Genomic DNA, 11,656 nt, shown 5'->3' with positions numbered 1-11,656 from the left:
TACGTTGTTATGATCACTGAAACATGATTATCAACCACCAGGGGTCCACTCACACCTTGCGTTTACAAATTACCTGAAAGTATGCGTATGATATATTACATTACCATGCCCTGCCCGCCGCATTTTGATTGGTCTAGCTGAACCATGTGACTGACCACAAATACACAGTAATGGTTTGTTTACATACCCGTGAATATGAATAATAAAATCAAAAACTCAAAGTTTCGTAACTTTACAGCTTAAACGTAAATCAAAATCAATCACAAAATAAAATGGAACACTTGTGGGCCACGTTGAGATACTTTTTTTCTGAAAACATCTCCGGATTTGCCAAATTTTTACAGCGCGCGTGACAGTGCGTCGCGTATTGTTCAGTTCTTGGGCCCACTTGTCGTTCACTTTGGAAATTTTCTCAAATTTTGACGGTTTTCTTTGGTTCGTTGATAATATAATGGAAATAACAGACTGCGCCCTCACCATTAACGTTAATTTATGGGCGCGGGCTCTGGGGGAGCCAAACAGTTCTGGGGCCCAGTTGTCGTTCGCTTGGGAAATTTTCTCAAATTTTGACGGTTTTCTTTGGTTCGTTGATAATATAATGGAAATAACAGACTGCGCCCTGACCATTAACGTTAATTCATGGGCGCGGGCTCTGGGGGAGCCAAAATTAACGGGCTCGGCAAGCCTCGCCCCTTATTTTTTGCTTTGCTCTTGCCCTTGCCCATACACAAACCTTAATGGTCTGCCCGTTATTTGTTATTTTTGAATTCCGTCATCAAAGCATATGATTTTATATCGACAAGCAGGAAGGGAGTAGAAACCTTGTGAGGAAAATTGGCATGATTCAGTGAGCGAATCAACAGAATAGTAGCTCACACAAAAGAAATCTAACCAAAATGATGTCAAGAGATACTCACTTTCTCATTGTAATTATTGTATAATGTTACCCCATAACACAGTGAATGTCAGTTTACAAATGACAGAACATTCCATTCTTCTATGGGTATTCAATAGAAGAAATGGGAAAGACATTTGATGTGGAAAGTGATCTAGCGATTGTTAAAACGAGGGTTGATGCTCACATGCTGGTCCTTATGCATCGTGCACCTCTCGCACTGTGCGTTGGATGTCCACTAGCCCATGGTAGGTATCTTAGTGGTGTTTCATCATAGTGAGTCCAAGAACTCTCCGAGTACGGGCGAACTCCATCCATCCATGTCATTAAATGCAATCTCAGATCCTCTTGATTGATGTTAGCACAAAATAGAATAGAACATATCATGGTAATTATTAGTATACATGAAGACAATTGATATAACATTAGGGCTGAGCAGCTGGACAGAGAAGGATCGGAAAAGTAATTTCAATTGAAAGTTGCATGTCACTGTTTATACTAGATGAGTGTTTCTTTAAAGTACGTTAAAAGATATTCAGTTTTTATGTCCGCATGCGTTTATGGCCTTACTAGCTATGCGTACGCCAGCTCACAGGTGCCTGGAATTGTCAGTGTTGCATACTGGCATTTCCAGGCACCTGTATGCCACCTAACTTTCCGCTATGTCGGTGATCCCTGACGCGAGTTATGACGGCTGCTCTCAAACGATTGGCTTTATCGCTTGCCAATCTTTTTATCGAAGTAAACAAAATTGCGCTTGGCCATGGCATGCGATGACGCTCATACGAGTACTATGCTATGGGATTGCAATGACAGTGACGATGCGGTCGAAGAATTCCATGTCGTCGTACTGCAATGTCGTGTATCATCTTTGTACTTTGGAAATGGCGACAGCAGCTGTCTCATCATGACCCGGGTTATTTCACAAAGACGCCTAGGCACTAACTATATCAGTCTTTTTCTTTTGGACTTGACGCTCATATGAAATGGCCACAGATATTTACGCCCATATTTTGTGAGGATCCCATGAAGTATGATAGTGTTGTGTTACGATTGTAATTTGCAAAGTAAAAGTATTGTAGGAAATATGTACAATTTTGTTGAACTCATAACGAACGTTCACGGATGTCACACGGTACAACGTGGAGGGTCTTTTCTTTTGTTTACTGGAGTATTACTACTGGTAGTTCTTTTATTAACTCAAGTGTCATTGCCAATGTGTTAATGAACATACAATGCCACTACCGGTCAGATGAATACGAACAAAAGATGTTTACTGACATTGACATTGATACTGGTACTCGAATGGACAATTAAGCTAAAACAATGAGTGTGACACCGATATGGCTACATCACGGTGGTCATCATTTAATTGACTTTGGCATGAAACAATGGCTCATACATACATAATCAAATTCTGGCTCCACAGATCTTGACCATGGAACGGTAGTAACTATTATTTTTAGAAGTCGGCATTTGTCAAAAGAACATTATAAATATTAAAAGCGTTAGTTGAGATGCCAACTCAGCAGAATAATTCTGAATATTTAGAAACATTCTTCCAATCAAGTATTTGGGATTTTATTTCTTATCCAATCATTGTACTTGTCATACTTTTTAGCCAATGCACGTAACTTCCTGTGATGTATTTTACATGTTCAGGTTACGCCTTGAAAAATTGTCTATTTAATGTCAAGTTTTCATGTGTATAGGTAGGATTTTCAGATCTTCAGATTTGCAGAGTTTCCGATTTTCGGAGTATATCAGATTGGAGACTTTTGGAGGAGGCTTTTGGACTCTAGACTTTAGATTCAAGACTTTGTGGGGGAGGCTTAGACTTTTGTCGGTCTAGGCTTCCCCTGGCCTCGGCATGACTTTCTGATGTAAGAGCATGACTTTCTGGTCGGCCAAGCTGACAGCGTTTGCAATAAACAACATCCACTTCAACTTGCGGCGTCACTGTGTAGTTGTATCCTAGTGGTACCTCTCAGCGAGTTAATTTCCCAGCTGAAGTCTTCAACCGTTAAAATAGCCGGCAACACGTGGTGGAGAAACTGTTCGGGCACTACTCAAACGTCGGAAGTTCTGGTAAACGACACCAAGAAACAGTGTATACGGTATGGCTTGCTCAACAAACAAAGACAGAATGATGGCCATACAACAACGCACTGATGTCATCACCCGAAGAGGCTGAATTGCGTCCTGCGAAAGCAGAAGATGATGGGTAACTTAACGAAGAATTTCTGACCATGGTTTCGAGAGGAGTATGTAAGATGATGATTCAACAGTTTGCTGGTTTTGATATTAGTACTTCCACGCACCAGGAGCAGCCTGAGCCGTCCATTGAGCGTGATGTTGACATGGTTGCAGAGAGAGACACCGTGGCATCCGGCTGCAAGACAGCTCCACAGATGAAAGGTGAGACAATTTACAATGACATTGTTGGCGAAGCGACTGTTAAATCATTGGAGATGGAAAAAGTAAAATCAAGATAGAAGATAACACTGTACATGTACTTTAATGAACTGAAAAAAAAAATTGACTCCGCAGTATATTATCCTTTCATGTCAGGCTGTTAAACTGACATATTACCGTTAAAATTGGCCAATACTCGAATATGATGTCATTTCTCTGATAGCGTGTGTCCGCAACGAAAGAAATCATCATTTATTAGTGATTTAGAAGAATGTCTTTATTCAACGGTAATTGTAAACACACTGCAAGGGTTTCTTTCTGTTTTGTGTAACTGATTTTTTTTGAGTAAGAAGAAAAAAGTTGATAAAGTTAAGTATTGTTTTGTATATTTTAAAGAGTATTTTGCATTCCGTCATTTCTGAATGACCAGAAGGAATAGTATCAATATCCCGATATTGATGGGTAAGTTTTTAAGTTTTTATTTAAGTTTTTAAGTATTTAAGTTTATACGGAGATTCCGGCGTTTTTAATTATAAAGTGTGATGTATATTGGAGAATGATATGATAATAGCCCGATGTCAATGGCTATGTTTGTACACGAGAGACGTGGAGAAATTTCGTTTCCCTGTTCATTATTTGCATGCATGTTGCACGATTAAGAAGAAAACACATGAATGCTGACGCTTTGTCTAGACGCCCATATTCATCACGTCAGGGACACAAGTCTGATGTTACTGACTTAGACAATACCCCTGAAATGAGTAAAACGTTAAACAATAGGGAAACCTTAATTGACAAATCAGTCAATACAGATCTTATGTTAATTGAGCCCAATTCAATCTCTGAAGGTAATGTCAATCAGCCGAGCACAGATAGTCAATCTATTCAAAGTGAGACACAGGAAAATAATTCTGTTGAGACTAACGATGAAAGTTTTATTAGTAGTACTGAAAATGAAAGTAACGATAATAGTAATGTTGAGATAGATGAGACTGTTATAAATAATAATGATGGTGAGAAACAAAGACAAGACGCTTATTTAATTAAATTGTTTAATTACCTAGAGCATGGAAATATACCAGATGACACTAAATTAGCGCGTAAAATTACCAGTATAGCTCCAAACTTTGACATAGTCGATGGGATTTTATTTCATATTTTGGAAACCAACTGGGAAAACTACATTTAAAGGAGATTGTGTAAGACAAGTAGTAATTCCTAAATCTTTAAGGAATTATGTAATTAAAAGGGCACATGACTGTGTTTTAGGAGGTCATTTAGGGTATTCTTTAGGAGTTTTACGAGCAAGGTATTATTTGGAAAGGATAGCTAGGGATGTAAATACATATGTTAAAACTTGCGCTCATTGTCACACTCGAAAACGTCCGAACATCGCCATGAAAGCGAAGTTGTTGCCAATTGCAGTATCGGGACCATGGGAAAGAGTTGGTTGTGACATAGTTGGGCCACTCCCTCGTACTTATGATGGTCACAAATTTATACTGGTTTTTACTGATTACTTTTCTAAGTTTCCCCTTGCTTATCCCTTAAGAAATGCTAGAGCTGAAACAGTAGCGAGGATACTATTTGATGAGGTCATAGCCGTGTATGGGAGTCCCAGGGTCTTAATGAGCGACATGGGATCTAATTTCTTATCTCAAGTTGTTCAAGAAACTTGTCGATATTTTAATGTTGAAAGAAGAACAAGCAGTCCGTACAGGCCTCCAGACGTCGGGCCTTACTGAAAAGTTTAACGGGACGTTAGTTAACATGTTATCAATGTTTGTTGATGCAAAACAGAGAGATTGGGATAGATTTATAAGTTCAGTATTATTTGCATATAGAGTGAGTCCCCAGGAATCAACTGGGTACAGTCCATACTTTTTACTCTTTGGCAGAGAAGCAGTGCTCCCTTTAGATGTTGAAATTCAGCCTGTAGAAGGTAGAACACGTAATATTGATACTCATTTGAAAGTAATGGCGGCAAAACGTAATATAGCATTTAAGATAGCTAAGAAAAATATTACTCAGTATCAGAAAGCAATGAAGAAAAGATATGATCGAAGAGCCACTGCAAAACAAAATTTCGAAGTTGGCGACCCAGTTTATCTATATAAACCATCAATTAAACCTGGAGTTAATCGGAAATTTGTTCATAAATGGACCGGCCCATACATTATCACAGAGAGAATAGGTCCAGTTAATTATAAGCTCCGATTTTACAATAGTGATAGGAACTACAAAAGGATTGTTCATTTTAACCGGCTTAAGAGAGACTCATTTACGGCCATCTGAATTCGACGGCTGACTCGCAGCGTGTTTGCAAGGTTATATCTGATTGGTCGATTGTCACTATTCACAGCAACTTAGGGAGTTTATTTGTATTGTTTTAATTATATTGGTAAGATTCAGCCAACAATAGGATAACAGCTTCGAAATCGCTGCAAGTCGCCCCGAATTCGATTCTAAAACCTCTGAATCGAATAGTGAAAATGAATTAATCAATGATGGACATACAACTGTCAATGAAGATGAAACGGCTAATACCAGCCCTGATGTAGACCAAAATGTAGATCTCCAAAATTCCGAAAATTCCGATGATAATCGACCTGAGAGTTCATACCATAGACTGACAGAAAATAGTTTGAACTCAAAATATTTTACTCCTAGGACGACTCTGACTAATCAGACTGATGAAACAAGCGAAGGTGAATCAGACGCAAATGAATATTACGAAGTAGAAAAAATTATGAAAGGGCGTTATAGAAATGGGAAATTACAATTCTTGGTAAAGTGGAAAAACTTTGCTAGCAAACATAACACCTGGGAGGATGAAGATAATTTAAATGAAGTAGCTAAAGATTATTTAAGGAAAAATCCAGTGCGGATAATTGGAAGACGTTCTCCTAAAAGCCTTACGTAATTTAATGATCAACTCATAATTTGTTGCATCGAGTTAACCAGCAATTCAACATTTAATGTTTTAGCATCTAATGCACGTGTGAATGTGAAGAGTGTGAGGAAGTACAATGTAAGTGTGTGTGAATGTTGACATGAATAGAAAATTGTTGATCAATTCGATTCAAATTAAGCTTGATTCATAATCACTTAATTAAGTGATTTACTTATGGGGTACGATTAGTTCCTTTCCCTTCTTTAGTAAACTATCGGAGATTATGATGTTCCCCCTCTCCTATGAGAACTTCGGTAGATTATGATGTTCCGCCCTTCCTCGTTCGGGTCCTTAATTTTCAAAGTCTAAGTAATATATTTGAAGAAACAGAAAGAATCCACAAAGGTACTCAAATGTTATCGATTGGGGCAAATCACTATTTCCGTCTCTTGAACAAGGGATGATAAAGGTAATAAAGTTAGATTTATAGCTGAAAATAAGAGTTAGATTTAAGGATACTGCAGTTAAGCCTATGACTTTATCAAAGTCAGCAAAACCAAAGACAATACGTCTGTTTGTGAATGATGATATAAGAGATATTGAAATATAGTAAGGAAAAATAATAAAAGATATTGAGATATTGAAATAGAGAAAGGAGAAATAATAAAAGATATTGAAATAGAGAAAGGAGAAATAGTAAACGATAGCGCTATCAAAGATGATAATATGTTGATGAAGGCCACGGGAGGCCATAATAAGGATGAAGATTTACAAAGTGGTAACATAGATACCTTTCGTGAAGAGTACGAGTTTATGCATTTAAATTATGGTACTACCCCATAAGAAGAGGGGAGTGTTTTATTTGTGTGATGGTATTTTTGGAGGGTTTTAAAGGTATAGCTCACACTTTTATCATTCCGCAATTTTTACAGACTTCGCATTTTCAGTTTTGAAAAGTTATAGAGTTACAGTTGTTTTGAATTTACTGTATTTTGGCAATGGAGTAGTTAAAGCTTTTGAGTGTATTTTGACATTTTACGTCCACTTTATTGTATTTTACAGTTAGTATGGGTTTTTAGCTAAGCATTTTATTATTTCGTTTTATTGTATTTTACATTCACTTTAAGCTTTTTATTTCATTATTTTCTTTCATTTTCACAAAGAGTTTTACAAATGAAAAAAAAAACATACAAAAAAACAACAAAACAAAAAAACTTGAAGTGGTTATTGAAAATCGGGACGATTTCTTTAAAGAAGGGGAGTGTTACGATTGTAATTTTCAAAGTAAAAGTATTACAGGGAATATGTACAATTTTGTTGAACTCATAACGAACGTTCACTACGATAAACAATTTCACACGGTACAACGTGGAGGGTCTTTTCTTTTGTTTACTGGAGTATTACTACCGGTAGTTCTTTTATTAACTCAAGTGTCATTGCCAATGTGTTAATGAACATACAATGCCACTACCAGTCAGATGAATACGAACAAAAGATGTTTACTGACATTGACATTGATACTGGTACTCGAATGGACAATTAAGCTAAAACAATGAAGTATGACACCGATATGGCTACATCACGGTGGTCATCATTTAATTGACTTCGGCATGAAACAATGGCTCATACATACATAATCAAATTCTGGCTCCACAGATCTTGACCATGGAACGGTAGTAACTATTATTTTTAGAAGTCGGCATTTGTCAAAAGAACATTATAAATATTAAAAGCGTTAGTTGAGATGCCAACTCAGCAGAATAATTCTGAATATTTTAGAAACATTCTTCCAATCAAGTATTTGGGATTTTATTTCTTATCCAATCATTGTACTTGTCATACTTTTTAGCCAATGTACAGTAACTTCCTGTGATGTATTTTACATGTTCAGGTTACGCCTTGAAAAATTGTCTATTTAATGTCAAGTTTTCATGTGTATAGGTAGATTTTCAGATCTTCAGATTTGCAGAGTTTCCGATTTTCGGAGTATATCAGATTGGAGACTATTGGAGGAGGCTTTTGGACTCTAGACTTTAGATTCAAGACTTTGTGGGGGGAGGCTTAGACTTTTGTCGGTCTAGGCTTCCCCTGGCCTCGGCATGACTTTCTGATGTAAGAGCATGACTTTCTGGTCGGTCAAGCTGACAGCGTTTGCAATAAACATCGTCCACTTCAACTTGCGGCGTCACTGTGTAGTTGTATCCAAGTGATACCTCTCAGCGAGCTAATTTCCCAGCTGAAGTCTTCAACCGTTAAAATAGCCGGCAACAGTTGGATTGCTTAGACGCTTGCCTATGTGCGTCCATGACACTCGGTGCAGATGAGAAGGACACCTCGTACCTCTTTTTTGGTAAAAAATATACTTGGACAGTCATAACCTATCCGAAAGAAAGACATCCGCAGTTACCAAATACCATGCTTAAACCTTTTAATTCTAAAGCTTTTACTTTTATAAACAGAAAACCTGAGCGATCCTATGAGTGTGGGGTCTGCATTATTCTGTTAGTGCACAAATGTCTGAAGATACTGGGTGATGCGCTATCTTTTTAGCTCCCATATACCATGTGTAATTATGCCAATGGAAGCTATTCTTACAGGCTAGAAACATGTATGTCATCTCTCTGTGTGCCTTTATATCTGCCTTTATGTCTGTCTGTCTGTCTGTCTGTCTGTCTGTCTGTCTTTATGTATATATGTATGTATGTATGTATGTATGTATGTATGTGTGTGTGTGCGTGTATGTATGTATGTATGTATGTATGTATGTATGTATGTATGTATGTATGTATGTATGTATGTATGTATGTATGTATGTATGTATGTATGTATGTATGTATGTATATGTGTGTGTGTGTGTGTGTGTGTATGTTTGTGTAGGTGGAGCATTGTGTGATTTTCTTCACATTGATATGTTCACATCGAAAGTATTTAAGGGGGCGCCGCACCCAACACAGCATATTTTGCTCAAAAATCACGTTTTTGCAAATATTCATTCAATTTTAATGATATGTTAAGGTGGCTCGAAAGGCTATTTTCGCACCAATCCTTTTCTCAGAGTTAATGTCAAGTTTCAAGTGTTAGAATCAAGATATTTAGTTCAAATTTTCAGGATAACTCTCTTAGTTAATACTTTCTCCAAAGAATATAAAAATTGTATATTTGCAGCCATGATTTTGAAATATGACACCAGTAAATATTAAAATTTAATTTTCATATTTTTTTACATATTTGAATTTTATAATAATTGGATAGTATTAATATTACCAAATTAGTTATAAATATGTTGACACTATTAATTGTAAGATTTGTATGGCAGGATTTGTAAATAAAATTTGTTTTTATGATTTTACATGGGTTTACATATCAAAAAATTATTAAAAATTCTTTCAAATTTCAAAATATGATTTTTCAAAAAGTACTTCAAATACAGGAAAATTGTGCCATACATATCTTATCTGTAACCCTGTTAATAGGCTGTAAAAATTCCATGTCCATATCTCATTTCAGAGGTTGGATTAAATTGGTATATAATTATGTAGGAAAACTGTTATTCTGTCAAAAATGTTGAAAACAAGCCATATTTGCACCCCTCTTTTGAAGTCACAGAGCAGTCTTTTTGGTAAATCTCACTTTTGACACCTCTTTGACACTCAAAGAATCTAAAAATGCATTTACAATAGCAGTTACTCACTCTGAATGCAAGCACCGCCTTGTCAAACTTTCCTGAAAAACAGCAAATAATGACTTTCCCTTTTTAAACATTTTATTAAAAGCTAGGGGACCTCTACCATAGTTAATACACTAAGGACTCCCCAACTTCTTCTATTTGGTCAGTTTTTTCAGAAGTTTCAACAGGCTGTAACTCTGCAATGCCTTTGTGCCCAAATGTCAAGTTTTTTTTATTCCACAGAAAATGTTGACTGCTTTTATTTAATAGTTTTTTTTGAAGTTTATAACTGACGCTCTAGCCTTTCCAACCACCTTAACCAGGGATTAAAATGTGGTGGGGTTCACCTTTTAGCTTGTCAAGCAGTCGTCAGTTTCGTGATAAAGAAGTGTTAATTTATGCAAATCGATGCAAATCACCCGATTTCCTGGCTTCTTTTTCCCCTTGATTTCAAAACTTCCAAAGAATTTAACTCCACTCCGGCTGGGTCAAATTTTCTGATTTTTTTAAAGTGTGTCTTTTAAATGTTCTTTAAAAAACGACTATTTTGTTTGGCAATAGAGTTCTTACATTTTAAATAAGAGGCATTTGAATTTTACTAATCACCGTTTTAATCACTTTTTCTTAGTGTCAGTTTTTCAACCCTTGCCAGTTTTGAATGAGCATAGATAATGCAAAATAAAACAGTCGTTTTTTACTACATATACTTTTCTTTCAAGTTGAATATTACATTTCAGGAAATAGTGTCCATTTTTTTACTTAAATTAAGTTTGTTGCCCAAATATACACCCACTTCATCTTTCGAGTAAATTACTGCTACCATACTAAACTTTAGAGTCTCTGCTTTTTGAAAATATATAGTATAAGGGGGTTTTCTTGTCATCTTTGATGAGAAATATTGCTTTGAAAAAAACTGTGTTGGCAGCATGCAACTCCACCTTAAATGGGGTAAAAAAGGCAAACAATAAAAATTCAGAAACTCTTGTTCATAGGTACCATTGCACAAAGTCTTTGAAAATACAATAATTTCATAGGGATATGTGCCAATTTGTATTTTAATAACGTTTTCGTCATTTTGCTCTAAAAATCTTCTTCTTCAGAAATCCTTGTCCAAGAACCTTGGATTTCGGTACGGATGTCACTTGCAATGACTTGGTAGGAATGTGTTCAAATTGTAATGAAGTCTACATTCTCGCATTCACGGTTATTTTCGTGATATTTGCTCAAAAAATCAAATTTTAAAAAAACTCCTCATTCGACAGCCTTGAAACTTGGCATACTAGTTCCTACGGTTAACCTGGACGAGATTTGAGCAAATTGTGTTAAAATCTATGAGGTGTTTTTAGGTTACGTTTGTGACGTTTTTGTTTAAAAAAGTATTTTTCAAAATAACTTATACGACAACTTTGAATTTGGTCTTCTTCTTCTCCTGAGGATGTCCTACTTTTGATGCGTGTAAATTGCGAAGAAATCTTTCAAGTAATATTTTAAAGATTACTTTTTGTGATTTTCAGTATTAAGAAGTCATATTCTTCCAAGTATCGTCTTGCAGCTTTGGAATTTGGCATGTACGTCTCTTAGGATAAACAGTTTCAGATTTCTTCAAATTGTGATGAAATCTAGAAGTTTTCAATTTCAAAAATATTTATATTAATGTTTTAAACAACCTTATCATTCAAAATTACTTATCAGAAGTCTTAAAATAGTTTAAACAAGCTCCCAGAGATGACATAGTTTCGAGATGTGTCAATTTTGATGAAATCTGTAATGTGTGTGAGACTTGTAC

The sequence above is a fragment of the Ptychodera flava genome, unplaced genomic scaffold (genome assembly GCF_041260155.1).
Source record: "Ptychodera flava strain L36383 unplaced genomic scaffold, AS_Pfla_20210202 Scaffold_51__1_contigs__length_905262_pilon, whole genome shotgun sequence".
In the NCBI taxonomy this organism is placed as follows: Eukaryota; Metazoa; Hemichordata; class Enteropneusta; family Ptychoderidae; genus Ptychodera; species Ptychodera flava.
The sequence above is the reverse complement of the archived record's forward strand: the minus strand, read 5'-3'. Positions refer to the sequence as shown.